The sequence below is a fragment of the Mustela nivalis genome (genome assembly GCF_964662115.1).
Source record: "Mustela nivalis genome assembly, chromosome: 7".
NCBI classification, from domain to species: Eukaryota; Metazoa; Chordata; class Mammalia; order Carnivora; family Mustelidae; genus Mustela; species Mustela nivalis.
In genome coordinates, this window is record NC_139026.1 from 26,856,096 (window position 1) to 26,877,779 (window position 21,684).

General features: G+C 41.9%; 1 long non-coding RNA gene across 1 annotated transcript; it reads right to left on the reverse strand.

The window, feature by feature from the left end:
• Positions 1–929: 929 nt before the first annotated feature.
• On the reverse strand, positions 930–20,886 carry LOC309869007. Its single transcript, XR_014313926.1, has 3 exons — positions 20,797–20,886; positions 1,185–1,342; positions 930–1,103 (listed from the first exon to the last, which is right to left on the reverse strand). It is a non-coding gene; the product is annotated as an uncharacterized lncRNA (long non-coding RNA).
• Positions 20,887–21,684: the final 798 nt, after the last annotated feature.

Below are 21,684 nucleotides of genomic sequence, written 5' to 3' on the forward strand. Positions count from 1 at the left end.
GATAATAAAGCAACAGAGAATGACTGACCTAGTTGTTGAACTGTTGAAAAGGTTTCTCCCAAGATAAAATTTTCCATCATCAATTAGGTTTCCTCCTGGTGCCTGCAAGTTGGAAGTTTGGATTTTTTTTTTGTTTGTTTTTGCTTTTCATTGAAAATATCTAAAGAATGGGCCAACCGTGAGATAACCACTGGGGAAAATAGACACCAACAGCTGTTTTGTTTACCAAAAACACTTGTGTTCAAGATCATATTCAGCAGCCTGAAGTCAGAGTTTTGTAGGTCGAGAAACTGGTAGAAATTTCCACCAGGCTCAATTTTTAAAATTTAAACTTAAAGCGATAAAATGCAATTACAGATCTTATCCTTTTTTGTGATTAAATTTGATTATCAGTCATGTTTCCAGATGTCCGTTCTACAGTTAATCCTTCAACAGACGGCTGTTGACACCTCCTATGTGCCCCTCTCTACTGAGCCCCCAAGACCATGGCAGTAAACAGACCACACGACCAGCTCTCAGAGATTCTATGCCACGAAGGGAAAAGGACAAGTGAAAAAAATAAAAAAATAAATATGTAATATAACATTAGGAAGTAGTAAATTCAACATAAAAATATATATATAAAGCTGTATAAAGGGACAGAGATTCAGTAATCAGTGAAATCAGTGACATTCAAAGGTCTTCTCTGGGGAGGTCACAGAATCAATATAAAAGAGTTGTGTGACAGTATGAGGCACAGAAGAGCCTTTTCTGTATATTTTTAAGGTTTGAATGTGGGCATCTCATTTTTAATCCTCAGCCCCCCCACATGTTGTTCTTTTAAAACTCCATTCAGAGAGCGAGTTAATGGTTGCTTTGTGAAAGGTTGAATTTTTTTTAATGTATAGTTAGTTTATTGTCCACATCTGGAAAAAGAAACACAATTGAACAAATATTTTTGGATTCTTTTTCATTTTACAAATATTGCCAAAATTCCAAGGTACTTTGATGCAACATTTGATATTTTTCCTTTTCCAAGTGTTCATTCGTGATCTGCTGTCTGAGAGGAAACTGGATTTTTCTCTCACTGCTTTCCGGAAGAAGCTGCATTGACACATATCTTGCTGCTCAAGAAAAAATAAAATTAGTGTGACTTCAGAATTAATGTTAAAAATATTCTCTGGCCTATATGTATTAACACTCACCTTAAAAACTAGTCATTTGTAAAATTGGGTGACAGGTCGCAAACTTTGTCTTCCACCCGCGCCTGGTTTCTGTAGCTCTCCTGGCATCGACTCCTCTCTCCTTGGGGATGGGCACCTGACCCAGGGCAGCCCAGTGAAACCTAATGCCAGGCTTTGGGCTGCACCATGAGGAGAGGAAATACTTAGATTGTGTTAGGAGCCCAGGGCTGCCAACAGCTGTTTTGCCACTTCACTGGGGAGAACCCATCTGAAAAGGAATCCAGTAGAGTGGGAAGCATGTGAAAGAGGTAGGGAGGGAGGTGCCAAGTTCTGTAACATTGTTTGGTTTTTGCATCCAACACTAGTTTTGGATCCAACTCAGGGACCTCTCAGTTCTCTGAGCTCATAATTCCTTGCCATTTGATCTGGGTTTAGGTCTCTTGCAGCTAAAAGACTCCTGATGAGATGGTCAGGGAAGACCACAGGAGAGTAGTCAAGAAATCAGAGCAGAATGGAATAGAAAGACCTAGGTAACCAATGGTTTGGCAATCACCCAGCTGTGTATCTTCAGATGACCAGACTAAGAACAAAAACACCTGCCTGATTCTGAGCCTAGCGTTGGGGCTGCTTGTCCTCTGGCTTTTTATTTTCTGCCTCATCGGTGGCTCTGAGATTGCAGATATCCTTCTGGAGCCCCAGTGTAGCTGCAGAGAAAATCTACAGAGGTACCTACAATCTGGTCTTGGCCAGAGCAAAATAAGAAAAACTAGCATTTTTAGGAGATTCTTGCCATCCCTGTCAGCTATCCATAAAAAGATTTTGGGACAGGACAGAGTTTCTGCTACTTTATACATGGGATCATCAATAAGGCATTTTAAGCTTTCTGAGCTTATTTTTCTCCTTTATGAAATGGAGCTAAGTTCTACTACTTAATCCTCACAATTATTGTAGTGTTTTCCAGATGGGGGACCTTCTGAGGATAAAGGGTGGGTGATTAGGGCTGTTCCGGGCAGATCAGGACCTGTGGGCACCCATTCCTCAGTCAGTGCTCCTGGTTCTTTCCTCACGGGATTTTTCACACGTGCCTTCTGCCTTTGAACATCTTTAGAAAACAAGAACATTCTAGATAGCTTCTCTCTCTTTTTGCTGTGTATAGAGCTGGCTGCTTCGCGGAGCTCCCGTGAGACAGGCATTGTTCTTTATTCACCTCGTCTCAAGGTGAGGCAGGAATGATTTGTGGATGAGAGGCAGACTCAGCCACCCCCTTGAGTGGGCTTGGCACATGAAATTGAGCAGAAGCGAGGGCCTTGGCTCTTCGCACAGTGCTCCGCTGTCTTCCGGTCTTTCAGATGTCTACGTGGGCACACCCAGCCTCATTTTCCCCAGCACCGTGTAAAGTCTGCAGGCTGATAATTTTCACAGATAATATATTTTTCATAGTACGTTTAAACATTATTTTTCTATATATTTTAATAATACAAATGAACGCAAGGTGTATATTTTTAAAATCTGAGGTCGACCTCCAAGTCATTCCATGCGGCTTCTGAAAGATTTGCTAATAACAACTGAGGGACTTCTGCCATGGGGGGGTCAAGATCCTGGGTTTTGCTCAGGTCTCTGCTTAGAGTGAGGTTCCTCTTCCAAATCTCCAGCGGCCCAGGCTCAGACACCTGTCACAGAGCCTCCAAGAAGGGCGAAAATGAAAGCGAGGTCCCAGCTTCATTGTCAGCATTCTGTAGAAGCAGCAGCGGGCAGTGTGTGTGATGCCCAGGCTGCAGAATTCCCAGCGCCCTCTTCCTCTCCTCCATGAATTTATTTCCAGGAAGAATCCCTGTCACAGCCACAATACTGATCTCTTTCCTGATGCCAAGTTTAAAAAGAAGAAAAATCATACTTTTAATGATAACATTGAAGCTTAGAAAAATAGTTCACGTATTGAATTTTTGTGTTTAAAACATGAAAATATTCCAACTTGCAGTTCCTACTCTGTTTCACTGTTCGATATTTTTGACACAAAAAATTCCAAGCCCTCTCACAGAAGGACAGAATTGAAGCAACTCTAGTTCAGTTTTTTGTCTTTATAATTACTGTATTGTTCTCGAGGATTTTGAATCTGTGATTTGGCAGTGGGAATGCATGATAATGCACACAAATCTGTGATTTGTGGGTATTATTACACAGACGAGGGTCATGAACTTGCCCCCAGCATGTCCCTGAGTCCATGTGAGTTAGAGACTGATTGTATAGCTGAACTTTTTCCACAAGAATTTTCATGTCAGATTCAATGTTTATTAAAAGGTAAATGAGGGACGCCTGGGTGGCTCAGTTGGTTAAGCAGCTGCCTTCGGCTCAGGTCATGATCCCAGGGTCCTGGGATCGAGTCCCACATCAGGCTCCTTGCTCGGCAGAGAGCCTGCTTCTCCCTCTGCCTCTGCCTGCCTCTCTGTCTGCCTGTGCTCGCTCGCTCTCTCTCCCTCTGTCTCTGACAAATAAATAAAATCTTTTAAAAAAAAAAAAAGGTAAATGATGAGGGGCACCTGGGTGGCACAGTGGGTTAAGGCCTCTGCCTTCAGCTCAGGTCGTGGTCCCGGGGTCCTGGGGTAGAGCCCCACGTTGGGCTCTCTGCTCCGCGGGGAGCCTGCTTCCTCCTCCCTCTCTCTCTCTCTGCCTGCTTGTGATCTCTGTCAGATAAATGAATAAAATCTTAAAAAAATAAAAAAGGTAAATGATGAAAATGTGCTCATTTGAAGCTTATTCATATATTATGCATCTCAGTAGGAACCACAAAAATTATTTAAAAGTTATACCAAAGAAAGACAGTTTTTTCAGGGAAGAGTAAAATTACCACCAGTATTGTTTAGAATCATGATGCAAAGCAATCATGATAACAGACTGGATTATTATTGGTTTCAGATTTTCTACAGACAGTGCGGTCCCCTATTGCCTATACCAGAACTTCCCTATGGCTTTGACTTTGGAGCCCTACTGCCAGGAGAAAAATGAGGGTCAGTGTTTGAAAGTATTTAAATAATTTAATTTAAATACTTTAAATAAATAATTTAATTTAAATACTTTAAATAAATAATTTAATAATTTAAAATTATTTTATTTAAAATTATAAATAATTTAAAATTACCCCAATTTTATTCATCAAATGTCATCTAATAAAGAAATGGATATTGGAAATTTTTTTCACAACTTCTGAGGGATCTTGAGAGTGACTTGTGATAAAATCCTCTTGTTGAACCTTTGAAAGCCACAGGATAATGACCTGGGGTTGCCTAAATGTTGCCCCATCCCCCACGAGCACTGCATTACCCTTCCCCCCCTTCATGTGGCCATCACGCAACTCCACATAAACAAATGCTGAATTTTGAGCTAGAGTTGATAGGAATATATAACATAGAGTGATTAGTCTCCCCTTAGTTTTTGATGTAATTGATAGTGAAGGCTTGTAGGTGGTCTGTCTGCTTAATTGTATAGCTACCCAAAGGATTCCATCAGCACTCAGAAGTTCAATTTGATCATCCCAGCTCAGCCTGAACTTGAACTCCAGCTACAAGTGCTGACGACATGGGTTCTTTGGGTCTTGTTCCACGAAACTAGGAAGTGAGAATGACAGTGACTTTGTTTCTCTTATGGGGAAATTCTCTCCTCGGTAGTCTTGCTAAAAAGTTGGCCTCTCAAACTGTGAGATTTCAGAGGAAAGACAAAGGGGCACCTCTGCGTACAGGACACCAAGCAATGGAATCGTGGCGAAGTGAAGAAAGAGAGATGCAGTCAGGTAGCACCCGTAGTGAGATGGCAGCATAGGAGAAAGGGAAGAGGTGTCCTGGAGAGACAGAGCAGGAGAGAGGTGTGGACTCTGGGTAAGCACCAATAGTCATGACAACAGCAATACTCATTTGGAAACTAGAACCAGTGTGTCGAGTATACAGATAAAGCCATCGAAGCCCGACGAATGGAAATCATCCCAACAAGAGAAAGTGGAACCACACAGATGTGTCATGTGAAAACTCAGCCGGTGGTGATGGATGAGACAGCTGAACTAACGAGGGGCAGAGGAACAGCCCAGACCTGGACCTTGTGGGCTCCGGACCTGAAGTCCACACCCTGTGTCAGAAGTAATTAGTGACCAAAGGGAACTTCTGGAAGCACAGAAGTAGGAATGTACCGGATTTTATATTTAACTGCATGTTTCGGATCTTACTATTTCTGTAATCAAAACCATAATGTATTAGGTTCAAGCATTTGAAATCGCCAACATGCATTCATTTTTTAACCTGTGAGAACTGCCATTTCACATGGTTTGAATTAATGGATGCAAAGATATTCTAAAGCACGCTTTCAAGGGTTGTTTTCAAGTCATATTGGAGATGAAGGGAAACTATGGCTGTTACTAAGATTTCTGCACTCTCCTGGAGTTTGTGATCTATGAATTTGGTGCTGTCTGGGGAAGGGACAGTCCCCAAAGTGTTCAGCCTGCCCCTGCCCCACCCCCTTCTCCATTCCCGACATGAGAAGAAGCTGGGGAGAATGAGAAGTTCCAAAACTACCTCAGCCAAGGGAGGTGGTCATAGCTTCTGTATGTGTTTATTTCTTCTTATTGGTTTGCTTTTTCTTTCCGACTCATTTGACTTTGGATTCCAGATTTCTTCTTCTCATTGTAAACTAGATTTTGAAATTATTTGGCCCATCTGTTTGCTTCTCTTAAATGAAATGTAAATTGGCTTTTGTTTAACGTTTCAGGGGCTCCAGCTTTGACTCTACTCTTCATCTCCTAAGGCAGTTTAGCTTTTTTGCTGCCAAGGACAGAGAAGTCTTGCTGTTTGGAATCCTTTTCTTTAAGTGAATGTGCATTTTCATGTAAAAAAAAAAAATCAGGTTTTAATAGGTTTGATTTGCTTGCTTCTGATCTTCTGTTCATTCTTTTTTCTCATTCTTTCTTTCCTATGACCCCTTATTTATGCTATTAGCATATTTCCCTACAATAGCCCAAGACAAGCCACTATCTGATTCTTTCTCAAAGTTAAAAAAAAAAAAAAATGAAAGAAAGAGAGAGAGACGCCTATGGGATCATGCTGATTCCTGTGGGCCCTTGGCATAAATGATCATAGTGCATTAGATAATGACCCTTCATTGGTCAATCAATAATTATTGAGTGCCTCGTTTGTGCAGAATACCGTCCATACTATTGTGCGGGTAATGATGGTAACATATTTCATGAGAGACATTGAAATATTCATGGATGTAGACGTCCTTGGCACTTATGCTTTCGAGATCCATTTATAACAGACGTGTATTTAGAATGGAAGAAAGCTGGAGACTCTCACAAAGGTTTGATGTAATGCCTTTTTAATGAATCTAACCATTGTGAATTTTGGCATTTATCTCATATCCATCTACTGAGTATGTCAGGTGGTGCCATGCTGTGGAAGGTATGTAGGTAAGAGGTAGACAGTTTATCCCAGGTGGTTAGAGTCCTACTTGAGAGAATATTCCCCCCAACCCCCCTACCTCTGTTCTTACGACCAAAATGTTTTCTTCCTGAGGATGACCTTAAAGGTCACGTTTTCCCATGTAGTTTTTATAACCTGAGAGAGGATGCTTCTCATCTAGCGAAACATTAGAAAGAGCAGCTGGGGGTGCCTGGGAGGCTCAGTGGGTTAAAGCCTCTGCCTTCGGCTCAGGTCATGATCCCAGGGTCCTGGGATCAAGCCCTACATGGGGCTCTCTGTTCGGCAGGGAGCCTGCGTCCTCCTCTCTCTCTGCCTGCCTCTCTGCCTACTTGTGATCTCTGTCTGTCAAATAAATAAATAAAATCTTTAAAAAAAAAAAAAAAGAAAGAAAGCTGATTCCTATCTTCGTATGGCAAGAAACAAGGCCATGAACAATTGTGACGCAGGACTATTTTACTTTGACATAATAGAAGTGGTTTGGGAAGGAGCTAAAAGAAAGGTTAACTAGCACAGATCTAGGGAAGGAAACAACATTGGGTCCCTCAACAAACAGGAGTACTGAAAAGAAGGAACAAATGCCAAAGAAGGGAACTGAAGAAACATCAACAAAGCCTTTGCTTTTGTTGCACTTTAGGGAAGTTTTGTTGAGCAGTGGAGCAACTTGTTGGAAAGCTTGGTAAAGGTTCTGTCAGCCGTTGAGATGGGGAGGCTCATGGCAGGAGACCAATGCATCCAGGTGTGCCCGAGACATTTCCGGTTTTAACACTAAATGTCCCACATCCCTGGAATCTCCTTAGCCCCGGCCATGCAGGGTTGGTTGCTCCTTCTGTCTCACACCCCCAATACTGAGAACCCCACCATCTGATTCACAAATAACTTTACTAGAAAATCTGCATGAAAGTCTATCATCAAAATAAAGACCAGGTCAAAGAGCTTGGTGTAAAGGCAAATTATTTATCTCTTCCTGTGTTTTCCTGAGTTTCTGGACCATCTTGGTAGGTTATACTGTTTTTTTGGGTTTTGGTGGCATTAGACTTTCCCTCCTGTGGAATGTTACCTCATTCTTCTGCACTCGCCATAACTATTATGCTTTTTGATTTTAGAAACCAGTTCATTCTAGGAATATCACCTCCTAAAGTTATTGTTTGGTGCCATGTGAGAAGATTCTCTGAGGGCTCTGATAGGGGTTGTGAAGTTGTGACAGAGGTGTCATTCACACTAAAGTTCAACAGTGAATTTCCACCTATTTCCACGTGGAGATAAGTGTGAAGTGTGGTGGTGACTTAAGGAACGTTAGATCCTTGGTCCTAAGAAATAAGCAGTTACTGATTTTCTCATGGGAGGCCTCAAATATTCTAAGATGGGCAACACTTATGTGTGCTTGTCCTTATCCAGACAGGTCTTTGTTTAATTTATAGCTTATAAAAGATATTAAGCCTAGGTTATAATCTTATAAATTGGCGAGAATCTGTGGCAATACCATAATGTCATTTATAGACTCCATAACTGGAGAAAGTTTTGTTAAAAAAAAATTAAGTTAAATAACTCACTTAAAAAAAAGGCAGGTAGATGAAAGAAAATACATTCTATTACTTAATGATATTTGTAATATAGTTTCATACCATTCTAATTCTTTGCTACAAAATAGTCAAGTTCTTATGTCCTTAGCGAGTAAAATGAGAACATTCATATATTAGGATTTTACTCATAAAGTCAACTTTCCACTAACTTGGTGAATAGTGGAGAGAAAATGCATTGTTTTCTTTTGTTTTAAGCTGACTCACAGTTGAAAAAAAAGTTGACAAAAAGTGACATGAAACTCAGTTAAAAGTACATCCAATGTTTGGGGACACAATTACTATTGAATGGAGGTCACCCAAAAGTGGAATATTAATATAAGGGTTTAATTTAGGGACATTAAACATTGGACATAAATAGCCAAAAGATTTTGATCTGTCAAAATAGTCTACTTTTGGTGGTGTTTCTCAGCTGAGTCAAGCACTCAAATATTTGAATAGTAAGATTCTTTATAACTGAAGTTGGTTGATTTCTGTGTGAAGCATGTAAGGCTTACTGGTTTCTTTCGTGTAAAATTGCACTTAAATCACCCAACAATCTTACTAAGTAGGTATAGCTATAATCCCCTCATATCTGTGTTATGAAGGCTAGGTGGTAGGTACTGTGAAACCCACACCTTCTGAATTAGTGTCTCTGAAGTTGGACCCAGGAATACTCATTTTTAATAAGTTCCCAGATAATCTTTATGCTATCAGAATGAAATACACATCTAATAATTAACAGTCTGTTATTACCATTAATGGTATTATTACTTTCTTGGTGACCTTCCAGAATTGGGCAGGACCCTAATTTCTCATGTTTCTGAACATGAGAGGAAATTCATCTTAATACAATACATATAAAATTTGAATATATCTCAGAAGCAGGTTAAATCTCCCTGTACTAATACAAGTACCTTGAAAATTTTCGTGACTATTAAGGAAACAAAGTATTTTGTCTGTAGTCTTCATATGTCTTATACATTGGGAATGGCCTTAGCAGAAGCTGGAGCTGGGGAGAAAGAAAGTGTAGGAGAGAGAAAGACCATTTTGATTCATGGAAATGCTCAGAAATGCTATTCCTGGTAAAGTTTATGAAGAAGTAGACACTAAATCACATGAATATCTTTGTAAGAACATCATCCAGTAGGTTTAGTTAAAGACCAGAGATATGTGGCACCAAAGAGAGCTTAAGAGTAGACACATTGGGAAGCTGGCTACCTTAGGTTAGAGCATTTTGGCAGAAAAAAAAGAAGTGTTCCTTCGTGTGGCTTGGAGAAGTAGAGCAAGTATTTTGAAACCAGGGTTTTCACAAATATTTCATAGTGTGGAATAGATTTCTCTTTAAAAAAAAAAACTGGAGTAAATATTTACTGGCTACTTTTTTTTTCTATAAATATATTTGCTGTCATATAAGCCTGAACTTCCACTCTTGAATTTCTGAGCATACCAGTGAGGGCAGAGGGCATTGTGTTTAATGCTCTCTGTTAAGAATTGCCTATTAAGAATTGCCATTGCCGGGGCACCTGGGTGGCTCAGTGGGTTAAGCCTCTGCCTTCGGCTCAGGTCATGATCCCAGAGTCCTGGGATCGAGCCCCGTGTTGGGCTCTCTGCTCAGCGAGGAGCCTGCTTTCCCCTCTCTCTCTGCCTGCCTCTCTGCCAACTTGCAATCTCTCTCTCTCCCTGTCAAATTAATAAAAATTTGAAAAAAAAAAAAAAAGAAAAGAAAAAAGAGAAGAATTGCCATTGCTTTCCCTAGAGCAAAGTCCACTGACAATGTGCTTCTCTTCTTCCTCCGGGCAACGTGTTTTTCCTCATGTCTTTCTCTATCTTCCTCTCCCTCTTTCTCTTTCTCGGGTTCATTTATCTGAATCTTGCCCTTTCTCCAGTCACACGTCAGTTCCCCATCTCATGTTCCCAACCCACGCTAACCCACAGAAATTTCTCCTTTTCCTGACTTCTCATATTACCAAGTATCTGTGCCAAAGCCTTTGGCTCATGGAGATTCTAACACAGAGTGTTGTTTGATCGTATTTGATGTTTTAGTCCAGTTTCTTCAATTAGATCCTAGATGTTTGAGACCCAGAAAGAGAACATATATTACTTTTCAAATTTCCAACAGGGTTCATAACTAGTGTTCAATAAATAGACAGTATTTTAAGTCTCACTGAAGTTTTTCCTCCACTTTCCCAGTCAAATATAACCCTTTTTCTATTCTTGGCCAGTCATGCTGAATTCCACCTACAACTCCTCTGATAGGATAAGGGAGAAAAAAGAACTAGTGATCACAATCAAGTTGTTCATTTATGGGAGGCAAAGTGTTAAAGAATATTATTAATTCTAACAAAGAATAAAAAAAAACTAAATTTAAAAAATTTTTTAAAAATTTAAAAAATAACTAAATTTACTCTGAAAATGTACTCATATACTTCACCTAAGAAAAGTGAAGACCATTGTCCTTCAACTAATATTGATAAATTGGGTGGTAATAGCCACCTGCCAGCACCTAGATCCCAAATACTATCTGGAGAAGCTCCCAGATAGTCAATATAAATTTCAACTCTAAGAAATAACCTCTTGAAACGTGGCTAGCCAATTTATAAAGATGCCTTACCTAGTTAGTTTGCCCATCGGTTCTGTTTGCTATGAAGACTTTTTGCATAATGTCAGACATTGCATCCTGACATTAGCCATGTTGGTGAGCGTGAGCTGTGGGATTTATCCATTTATAGTCAAGTAATCATTTTTAATAAAAGATTATTTTACCAAAGGAGAGTAAAGGCCCACAGACAGTGGTGAAGGTCAATGAACAAGCGATCAGCAGGCTTCAGGCAATCTTACAGAGTGAGTTCAAGATCCTAGTAGACAACAGGCATTCAGTAAACATCTGAAACGTAGGAAAGGAGGCTGTTTCAAGCATTCATTCTCCGGTGCCTTGAAAAGAGCATATGCTGTGCAGTGAGAGAGCTTTAATTCAAATCCCACTTCTCTATTTTCTGGCTGTGAGACCTTGGACAAGATACTTAATGCATTTGAATATTAACTTCCTCATTTGCAAAAGACACAGAACAACATTTCAGTGGGTTTTTGAAAGTAACGAGAAGAATCTGTAAGTGCGTGGCAAAAAAGAATTGCAGGTGCTTTTTGAAAGATGTCATTCATGCCTCAGTTATCCTGTATGACACAGGAAGAGACTGGCATGGACACTGTAGAACAAAGATAATTAAAATTCACAATGTGGGGCTCTAAGATCAAGAGAGATAACTTAAAGGTTAAGAATTAGTCTATGAATTAATCTGAAAAATCGTGCTTTTCTGTGTTTCTTTCATCAAGGCATCCAACAGTGGCACCTTCCTCTATGAAAAGTGGCCACAAATAATAGCCCTAGCACAAAGGCTCACAATGAGGCAGGCTGGGGACCACCAATAGCCCATGTGTGCCACATGTGGGAAAGCTTAGTGGAAAGCACAGGACCCACACTAGGAAGCAGGGATCCAGAATCCTCCCTGAGACAGCCTCGGCACAGTGCATGCAACTCTGAAGTCAGGACTCTCCTGGGGCGGTGGGCTGGCCAAAGAAAAGGCTAGAATTCCCACCAGGTGACATCCAGTCATGGTTCACCCTTTTCTCCAAACTTCCTGTGTGCCAGGCAATGTGCTTTACCACATTTAATCCTTCCAAGAACCCCATGAGGTAGGTGTTGCTAGTATCTTCAAATTACAGATCAGTAAATTGAGGCACAAAACAGTTATGTTTTTGGTCTCAGGGCCCAAGCCTAGGAAACTCTCAGTAAAAGCTGAGACTGGGTGGTCTGAATCCATAGGCTGCTTTATTAGATGCTTTTAAAAGCAAAACACACTAGATACATTTGCAAGGGCACCTTCAAGGTTCCTCATGGATCTGGGATGGAGAGGCAGATATAGGAAGGAAAGGATGCTTTTGTCAGATAGCCAGCCCTGGGTAATTTTGTCAGTCTGGTATGCTGCCAAAATGGCATGGAATCTGCTCCCAGACGGATGCTGGACAAGAACGTCTGGTGATAAGAACTGCTGTACGTGCAGTTGTGTCCCAGCTAAAGGGTGGGTTGTCTATTTCCAGGGCCTGGGGGCTGCTCTCCCGGACTTGACCCAGATAAGTGCCAGACACAGGAGCACAGGTGCGAGATCAACTGGTTTGCTTCTTGGGTGGAATTTTCCTGCTTAGAAAAAGAAAAAAAAAATGCAGGAAAAGAACAGCTTCCTATGACCTCATTCTGCTTAAAATTCCTGGATATGTCTCTACTTCCCTTCTGGTTCCAGACTTTTTCTTACTTACTTTAAGACTAAATTCAGATTCTTTAAAAGGAAATAAGTGTCAGCTTCATAAAGAAGTAGTGTTGATTTTTTTTCCAGAGTATTTTGAACTACACAGCCAAAGCATCTTACTTAATTGATCTCTGATTCAGTTTTTTTCCTGGATGGTCTTCTCTTGAGAAAGTGGTTCATAGTTTCTGCATTAGAATGACCGGGCATGTTTCTTAAATTCAGTCATTCATTTATCAAAGCTGTTTCCTGGGTGGGTACTATGTGACAAACATTGTATTAGGTATTGATTAACAGTCCCTTGTCACCCCCTCTGAATTAGTGTCTCTGGAAGTGGGCCCAGAAATCCTCATTTTTAGCTGGTTTCTGGGTTAATTTTATATTCTCAAAACTTTAAAGACCACTGACTTATATCATGAACTCTTCAAATACAGAGCATGGGGTTTCATGTAAGTTTGTTTTTAATCTCTAGCAAATTGCCTGGCACAGTGGTGTTGATACGTGACTGGCTATGATTCAATGAAGAAATGTGTTTCCAAACTCACTGCTTGCGGTAACTTAGAAGATCAAACCTGTAGTTTATTCTTTTTTTATTTTTCTTAAGATTTTATTTATTTATTTGAGACAGAGAGAGAGAGAGAGAGAGAGAGCAAGCACGGAAGCATGAGTAGGGGGTGAGGAGGGGCAGAGGAAAAGGGAGAAGCAGACTCCCTGTGGAGCAGGGAGCCCAACTCGGGGCTTGATCCCAGGACCCCAAGATCATGACCTGAGCCAAAGCAAGTTGTGTAACCGACTGAGCTACCCAGGCTCCCTACCTATAGTTTATTCTTGTTCATACTTTTTAATTTTTAACATGTTGGTCTTGAGCCTAGATGGTCAGATACATGTAAGCCAAGTATTTGTTTGTTTTTGAGTTCTAGATTTTGTTCTGTTTTGTTTGCCCAGGAATATATTGATCATTGAGTTGTGTGTTTCTTTCTTTTTTTTTTTTTAATTTATTTGCTTATTTATTTATTAGAGAGAGAAAAAGTGCAAGAGGAAAGAGCATAAGAGAGGGGGAGAGGTAAAAGGAGAAGCAGACTCCACACTGAACAGGGAGTCCAAGTTGAGACTCGATCCCAGGACCCTGAGATTATGACTGAGCTAAAGGCAGACACTTAACTGACTGAGCCACCTAGGAACCCTGGGTTATATGTTTCTTTACTGGGATATTCTCAAAATGCACTTTGCTTTTATTATTTAAAAGTTAGAAAATGTCAAGTTTGAGTAGACCTTTAACATAGTAAGTATTTCAACCACTCATCAAGTCATTGGATTCTCCTCACAGTATACTCTTCATATTGGTCAGAGCAGAGTAACTGCTTTAACAGACAACCTCAGAATTTCATTGCTTCATCACAGTGATGTTCATTTCTCACTCATGCCTTAGTTGAATGCAGATTAGCAGAAGGGGGCTGGGTCATTCAGGGACCCAAGCTCCTTCTGTCTCATGGCTCTGTCCTTTTGATAACCAAGGTTTTCCCCCTTTCAGTCAGCAGATGGGGCAAGAGCGTGAGTAAGGATCCCACATTGGGGGGTGGGGGAGGGGGGGTTCAAGCACAGCCTGGATGTGGCGAGTACCACTTTCTCTCACTTTCACCGGCTAGAGTTCAGCCAGTGGCCCATGACTCTGCCTTAGCCTCCAAGAATCCAAGGGCTCCCTAAGATTCTTCCAGTGGTGGGGGCTCACTAATTTTTTATTAAAGTAACATATCATTTTTAAACACCCTGGACCATTTAGAGAGTTCTTCTTTAATTGAGTTGTAATATATCCTGCTGCACTGGCAAGATAGCACAGTAATTAAGAATATGGAATTTGGAGTCAGACTGCTTGAGCTTGTATCCCAACTATGAACTTTGAGTCTGTTTTCTCATAAATTAATCCATGTACTACCTGGCTTCTGCCTGACACAAAATCACTTCTCAGTCATTGTTACTATGTAATTACTGGTCTGCATTCCACCCCTGTCCTCACAGAGATATAGCCTTACTCATGGACATTTGAAGGTATCTCTGTCTCTATTCTGGGTCTTTTCCAGATTTTTCAGCTATTTCTCACATGACCTCAATTAACATTACCTCCCTACCCTGTTCAGTCTCCTCAGATTGTGGTCCAATGTGTCCATAGTTCTTTGAAGAGTATGGTACTCTTATAAGAATATAAGATTCTAGTGTGTTCTGACCATGGCAGAGAGCAGCAAAACCAGAACTTCCCCATTTTGAGACTCTGTATACATGGACTTACATAGCCAGAGATCACATCAGCTTTTTCAGCCACCACTACACCCAGCTGGTACATCCTGACCTTATTTTCTGCTAATTTTTAAATTTTTTTCTATAAAAGTATTTTTATATAAATGTAATTGTTACACCAAGTCTCTCACTGCTGTAGGACTTTTTGGTTTCAGAAGAAGATTCGTATATCTAAGAATTTTAGTATGTTCTTTTTGATCTCATTTTTTCAATCTAAAAAAAAAAAAGAGTTACTACACCCCTGGGCTCTCCTGCCACTTAAGAGTGGTTAATAGAGTTTACTCCACAAACAAGGAGAGTGATTAAGACTCATCCATTAGTGTAATTTCTTTTGGCCCAGAGTACACAAGAAAAATCTACTAATACCACTGATATACTAAGCTGCTGTTTAGGTTTCTTTTTTTCCTATTTTTGAAAAGTTGGGAAAAAAACAAAACAAAACATCAGCACACCCTCCCTTGGCATCTCCACACCACTTGCTGTTTCAATCTGAATTTCTTTGGCCTTTTCTTCTTTGTGGGCAGAAGTTTCTGGATGTGTGTTGCCACCTCATGAGGGTTTGGGGGAGGACAAGAAGAAAGACAAAAGATGTGGTGGAAAATGCAGGTGGACACCATGGACACCATCTGAGGCAGGAGTTGGACCCCACAGTGGATGAGCTAGATGACCCTGAAGGCTTGCAAACCTGGGATGCAAAGACTCCGTGTCATAAGTGAGTGGATTCCAGCTCCGAAAGTCTCAGTCTACAACCTGGGAAATGGGAACATTCTAAATTTGGAAATAGTTGTTCTAAGCTCTCTCTTCAAATAAAAAAATGACATTCTTTCTACTTAATAATAATTCATCCGTGATCACTATTCCTCTTTATTACGAAAGCCTGGCCCCGGAGTCTAATCCAGCAAGAACTCTGGTCTTCTATACTTAAGTCAATCTTTGATGATGATTTGATGCACTGGGGCTTTTTCTGTGATAATAGCAGTAACCATAAGAGCAATACTAGTAACTAATACTGATCTTGCACGTATTGTGTGTAAGGAACATACTACATGGTATTAGCAACCACATGATACAGAAAAGGAAATGGAGACAGAGAAAATTTAAATAATTTTCCCAGGGTCATGGAGCGGCAGAACTAGTTAAATATATACTGTGACTGTAGCAGACAGACTCCTTTGCTCCAGAGGCTGTGGGCTTAGCTGCTAAGCTCCAGGAGTCAAGTCTCAGGCCACATGTCACCTATACCATTTTGTGGACACTTTTCACTAATTCAGCTGACTCTGACATATCATGCTTCAGCTTAGTGTTTATGAACCGAGCATTTTGTAAGAAGCTGACATGGTGTTTGGGTGTCATTTCAAAATGATGGGCAGGAAGTGTTGGACCTGGAATTAGTGGCACTTCAGGGACTCCTAGGAGCGATGCCTGTAGCATTTTAACATGATAACTCTAAAAAAAACATTCCTCACAGAGCCAAGACCACTTATCCTTTTAGCTGAACTAGGCTGCGGGTGGGGAAACCCCGAGAAACAGAACAGTCCAATCCCTTCTTCGGTAGCCCACATGCACAGCTGATTTCTGAGAACTGGCTTGAACTCATCGAGGTTTCACGATGAGCTGCCGGACGACATCCGGCACCAACCCAACAACTAATCTCAGATCTTGTAGCAACCCAGATCCCCTGGAACCCAAAATAGTCCTGCCTTGAGCTCTTTTCACTTCTTATCACTTGAGCAAGAGCCTGTGTGAGGAAGGCGTCTGTCAGCTGCCAGCTGCCAGTTTGCAGAGAAGCGAGTGGATGGGTGGCCAGTCATTCAATTGGGCACCATCTATCTCAGCAGCCTGAATGCTCCCATGTTTCCAGCCACCTCCACCTCTGCTGATTTCCTCTTATCCAATAGTCCACTGGACTTTCTCAAATTCACTAGCACATGTGATGTTTTCCCAGGGCTTAAAATGGAATGCAATCTCCTTTAATCCCAACCCTTCTTCACTTTATTTTGTTTCTTAACATTTTCCTTTTGTGGAAACACATTGAAGGTTAATCCCCAAGACCTTGAGAGAGATATCCACAAGAATGGCTTTTTGATTTTGCTAGAGGATCTTTACCTGCCTGAAAAGCTTGGATATCAGCCGATCACAGCTTCTGGTGTGTTCATCCCTTGGCCTCAGTTAAAGACACTGGTTCCATAAAGTGGATTACTCCTGAATCAGGACAGAGGGTCCACTGTGATAACATCGCTTCCCTCTGTGGCAGTTGCAGGACCCACAGCCTGAGGTCATGTTGCTTGAGAGTAAATACAACATAGTTTTGAGTGAATTCTTATCTAAAGAAAACTCTCTGGGCTTGCCCAAGAACAATTTACATCTCCGGAAGAAATCAACCAAGAAACACTAAAGACGTATACTGGGATTTTCGTATTTTTTATGATGAAAAACCAGCAACTATTTTTATATTACATATGACTAAGTCACCTAAACGAGTGGTTCCCGCATTGTATGTAATATAAGAAAACCCATGAAAAGTCCTCAGCTCAGCCCCTTTTGAGTGGTCGAATGCAGCCTTCCTGTACCGTGTTGTTGAAAGGGGTTGAGGAGCCATATTTATTCTCTACCATTCCCATAAGCTCTTGCTTCAAGGGAAGAACAACCAAGGATATGTTTCTCTTTGTTTTGTAGAAGCCAAGCATTCAAAGTTGAACTTAAATTATATCAGAAGAGGTCTTTACATTCTGAGCAAAGTCCATTATATGAGAGGTTGCTCAGAAAGACCAGGTAGAACCACCAAATTGCAGAGGAACCAAGGGTTTGATACAATTCAATTCATTTTATGAGCAAACATTAACTGTTTACTAGGGACAAGTCATTTGTTTCATTTAAGGTTGATCTATCCTGCATTTAAAGCAGGTTTGAAGGAGAAGGAAGAGGAAGAGGAGGAGAAGAAGAAGGGGAAGAAGAGGAGGAGGAAGGACAGAAAGAAGAAGGAAAAAGGGGGAAAGGAAGTGAAAGGAGGGAGGGGGAGGAGGAGGGAAAAGGAGAAGGCAACGATGATGATCCTGGTGATGATACCACCACCTGCTAAGGAATCAAAAGGTGGACCAGTTAGTCCTCCTCTCCCCGCTGTCCCCCAGCCACCTGATCTCAGGTGTTGTCCCATTTTGATACTCACCAAGTCAGAAGAACACAAAACAGTTAGACCTCATTTAACGGCCCGTCCCAGCAACATTCCCAAGTGTCATCCCTCCCGGAAGTATGAGATGGGAACCCACATTGACTGGACTCGGGCCCTTTACTCTCTTAGATGCATAGTTTCATTTAATTCTCAAAAAACTTATGATGTAGGTTGTATTATTCTCCTTTGTCCTGACTGACATTAAGAAGTTGGGAAACTCGCCCAAGGTCACACGGCTAACTAGCAAGGAGCTGGCATTCAAATTTGCATATGTGGATGGACACACCTACGCAGCCTTGTCCCATCACCTCCTGTGCACTTTATCTGTTCTGCCCGGAGACTGACCTAGCGTCTCCTTTCCAACTGGTCAGGCGATCTGTAGAGCTTGCCCCAACCAGAGTTTCCTGTACGTTGCTGGTGAAAGCAACACAGGGTCGTAAGCACATGCCTTTTGCATTCACAGGTCACGTTAGGTGGCTATGCACCTATGTTTCTCACCACCTAACATAAGACTGATCTTCCCTGAGGTGTTAATGCTAACCTCACAGCTCACTGGATATTTTGTCACCACACATATCAAAGAACTCTTCACCAAATAATGCAATACGCATTTGCCCTGCTATCTGAAAGCAGAGCGTTCCTATAAAAACTTTCGTAAGGAAAAATGACTACAAGCAAAAAAAAAATGATAAATAATCCATTAATTAATTAATTTTTACCATGAATTCACATGGAAAAAATTTTGAGCATTCCCAGACCCAACAAATAACCTCTCTTAGGTTTTTCTAGAAAATGCCTTAGGACACAACTTGCTAATGGATGCAAAAAATAAATCGAGATGAATCACAGAGGCTCACAGACACAGCTCAGAGCTCTGGCGGCTGGATGCTGAGTGGGGTTCGAGGGCAGAGAGCTGGGTGGGGCCGCTCTTACCCTTTGCGGTGCCTGCTTGCCTCTGTAAGGTTGGCTGCAGAACAAACTCTGAACCCTCTTTTTGCTGGCCAACTTTTTTTTGGTAAAAGCAAACATCCTATTCAAATTTCTTTCCGTTAGAGAAAGCAGGCAGTAATGTAGGTCTTTCGTGCAAGCGAAGTGGCATAATGCAAAGTAGAAGCATCCTACACCCATCGCCACCTCCCTTGCAACTCCCCCCACCCTCACTCCCCACCACTGCCACCACCACCACCACCGAAACTCAAAGAGCAATGCTTTGTTTCGGGGCCAACAGCTGCGGAGTGGCGTAGCCAGGAACAGCCCAAGTCTCCCCGGGCTGTTCTCACTACAGGGCACACTCTTCTAAAAAAGCAGCAAGTGCTCTTTTTTGGTCCTGGGGAGTTAAAGAGTGAGAAAACATACCCCGTACTCAGGAGGCTTACACTTGAGTTGGGAGACAAACAGATTTAAAAGGTCGAGAGCAACGTGTGCTTGCGACAAGCATGTTCCAATGAAGCTACTGGAGCTCAAGAAGCCATGGATGACAGGGTCCTAGCGAAGGAAGGGATTTGAGGGAGCCTCAGAAGGAAGCTGCTGGCTTAGAAACATGGAGAAGAGGCCAGCAGCTGTCCAGGAAAAGGGATCATCCTGAGTGAGCTAAGAACACAGACGCTATATTTAGGCAACGAGGTGGGTGGCTGTGGTAGTTGCTGCTGTTTCCAGAAGTATGCATGGAAGGAACCGAGAAGTGTCCTTTTGCAAGGGTGCGCGAGGCCCCTGCTCCTCAGAGTGGGGTCTAAACCCCAGTGCCGTCCCCACCAGCTGGGAGCATGTTGAAAAGGCAGAATCCTGAGCAGACCCTTGAAATCAGAATCTGCATTTTAACAGGATTTACTGTGTGATTGGGAGGCAGGTTTGAGTCTGACAGGAACCGCCTTAGAGAAATAGAGCCAGTCCTCTCGTTTTCCTTCTTCTAGAGCTCCAAAGAAGACCGAAGAGGATGACCACTTTTTTCCCCTGCTCTCTGTCCCCTTTATTCTCTTTCTGTAGAGCCCCAGGTGGCTGTTGGTGACCTCGGGGACTTGAGTGATGCTTCCTTTTTACTGCTTTGCCTCCAACCCAACATCCCCTTTCTGTAACTTGTGTACATCACTCTCTTCTTCCTTCGCACTGACAGGCACTGATCTGTGAATGTCACACTCGAGAATGTGGAGCAAATGCATTTTGTACACACATACCTACAAAATAGAACAACTCAATTGCCTTCCCAGGAGGCAGCCCCAAACAACCAGCCCATTTGTAAAAGCAACTGACCTGTGCATAATAGAATGTTCTGCGTTATCATTGCCCATTTCAAACAGTAGGGCTTGAAAGGGCTGCGTTACCCTCCGTGGGACAGTTTGGAAACAGAGCATCTCAAAAAGAGGGAGGCAGCTTCAAAGTCGGGGGCCTGCCTTTTGGTTTGCCCAATGTGTTTAATTCTGACTCTTCAGTCCCGTTGATTTTATTAATCCTCAGACTTGAGATCACAACTCTCCTGTGGGAAGATGTTGGGTTTAGGGAGAGCCATGGGGACAAGAAACATTGTCCATATAAACTGGGGGCACATTTGGTTTCCAGCCTGACACGTAAAGGGCTTAGAGGTTGTCACGCCCCTCCATACAACAAGAATAAAATTGAACAAACCAAACCCCTGCAACTCTTCCCAGATCCTACAGCGAACCTAGGTCACAAGGCAAACCACTGTCCCCCAAACTGGAGAGAGGGACTTCCAGGTTCCAGGAGCAGAAGACTTTGAAGAATCCGGTACCAGAGTCAGAGAACCCAGACTGTAATTAACAAATTGCTAGAGGATAAGATTAAAAATGCAAAACTCCTAGGAGGCCCCACCTAAGGGGCCCCCCACATTTTTGTGAGTTTTACCTCCAGGAGCCCCATCAGGTTCCCAGGATGGAGGTGGAAAGATCCTTCCCTGCTTCTTGGAGAGTGGAAAAGTAGACATGGTGAGGTGCTCCCAGAGCCGTTCATTCTCTTTAACAAGACCTGCCCTCGAAGGGAAACTATTTTTACCAGAGCCTGACCCACTGGGGTTTTACCACGGCCTAGCCAACCTAGAGAAGGGAAATACCCAGCTCACATGAAATGGGAGACCAAGATCTAATCGTAAGACTTCAGAACACTGTTCCCAACCCCACACTTCACCAACGCCGCGATAATGCTCTGGATAATAACAGAAGATTGTAGCGACAAGTACTGCAAGCCTCAGAGTCTAATGAAGGAGCCTCTAGGAAAACCCAAAGACATCCAGAGGGACAAAAACAAGGACATGAAAGAAGATTTTAGTTTCTGACATCACAGCAAGAGCGAAGGGTAAAAGCAGCCTAACTCCTAACCAGATAAACAAATCCTCAGGCTAAATGCTTATTTATCTAAACTGGGGGAGATCTGTAACAGGGGCAGGCAGCCACTCGACCAGAGGTAGTTTCAGCTCACATAGCAGAATGTTCTAGGTTCTCTGCTTAGAAAGTAAATAAAGGACAGAGAGAATCAGCTACATGGTTTTAGGATTGCAGGAGGAGGGGAAATCACCTTCCTGCAAGCTCCGGCCTCTTTGAACTTGATGGTTGCCGTCTTGCCATTAGCAATTATTTATCTGAAGTTCTCATCGTTCCATGAAATCACTTCAGCTGACATTTTAGAGATTATGGAATCCAGTGGGCTTATTCGTTACAAGTCATCAAAATTTCTCTGAAAGTTTTACAGCTTATTGCGGTAATGAGTCAGTTAATTAATGCTGGATATTGGTAGCGA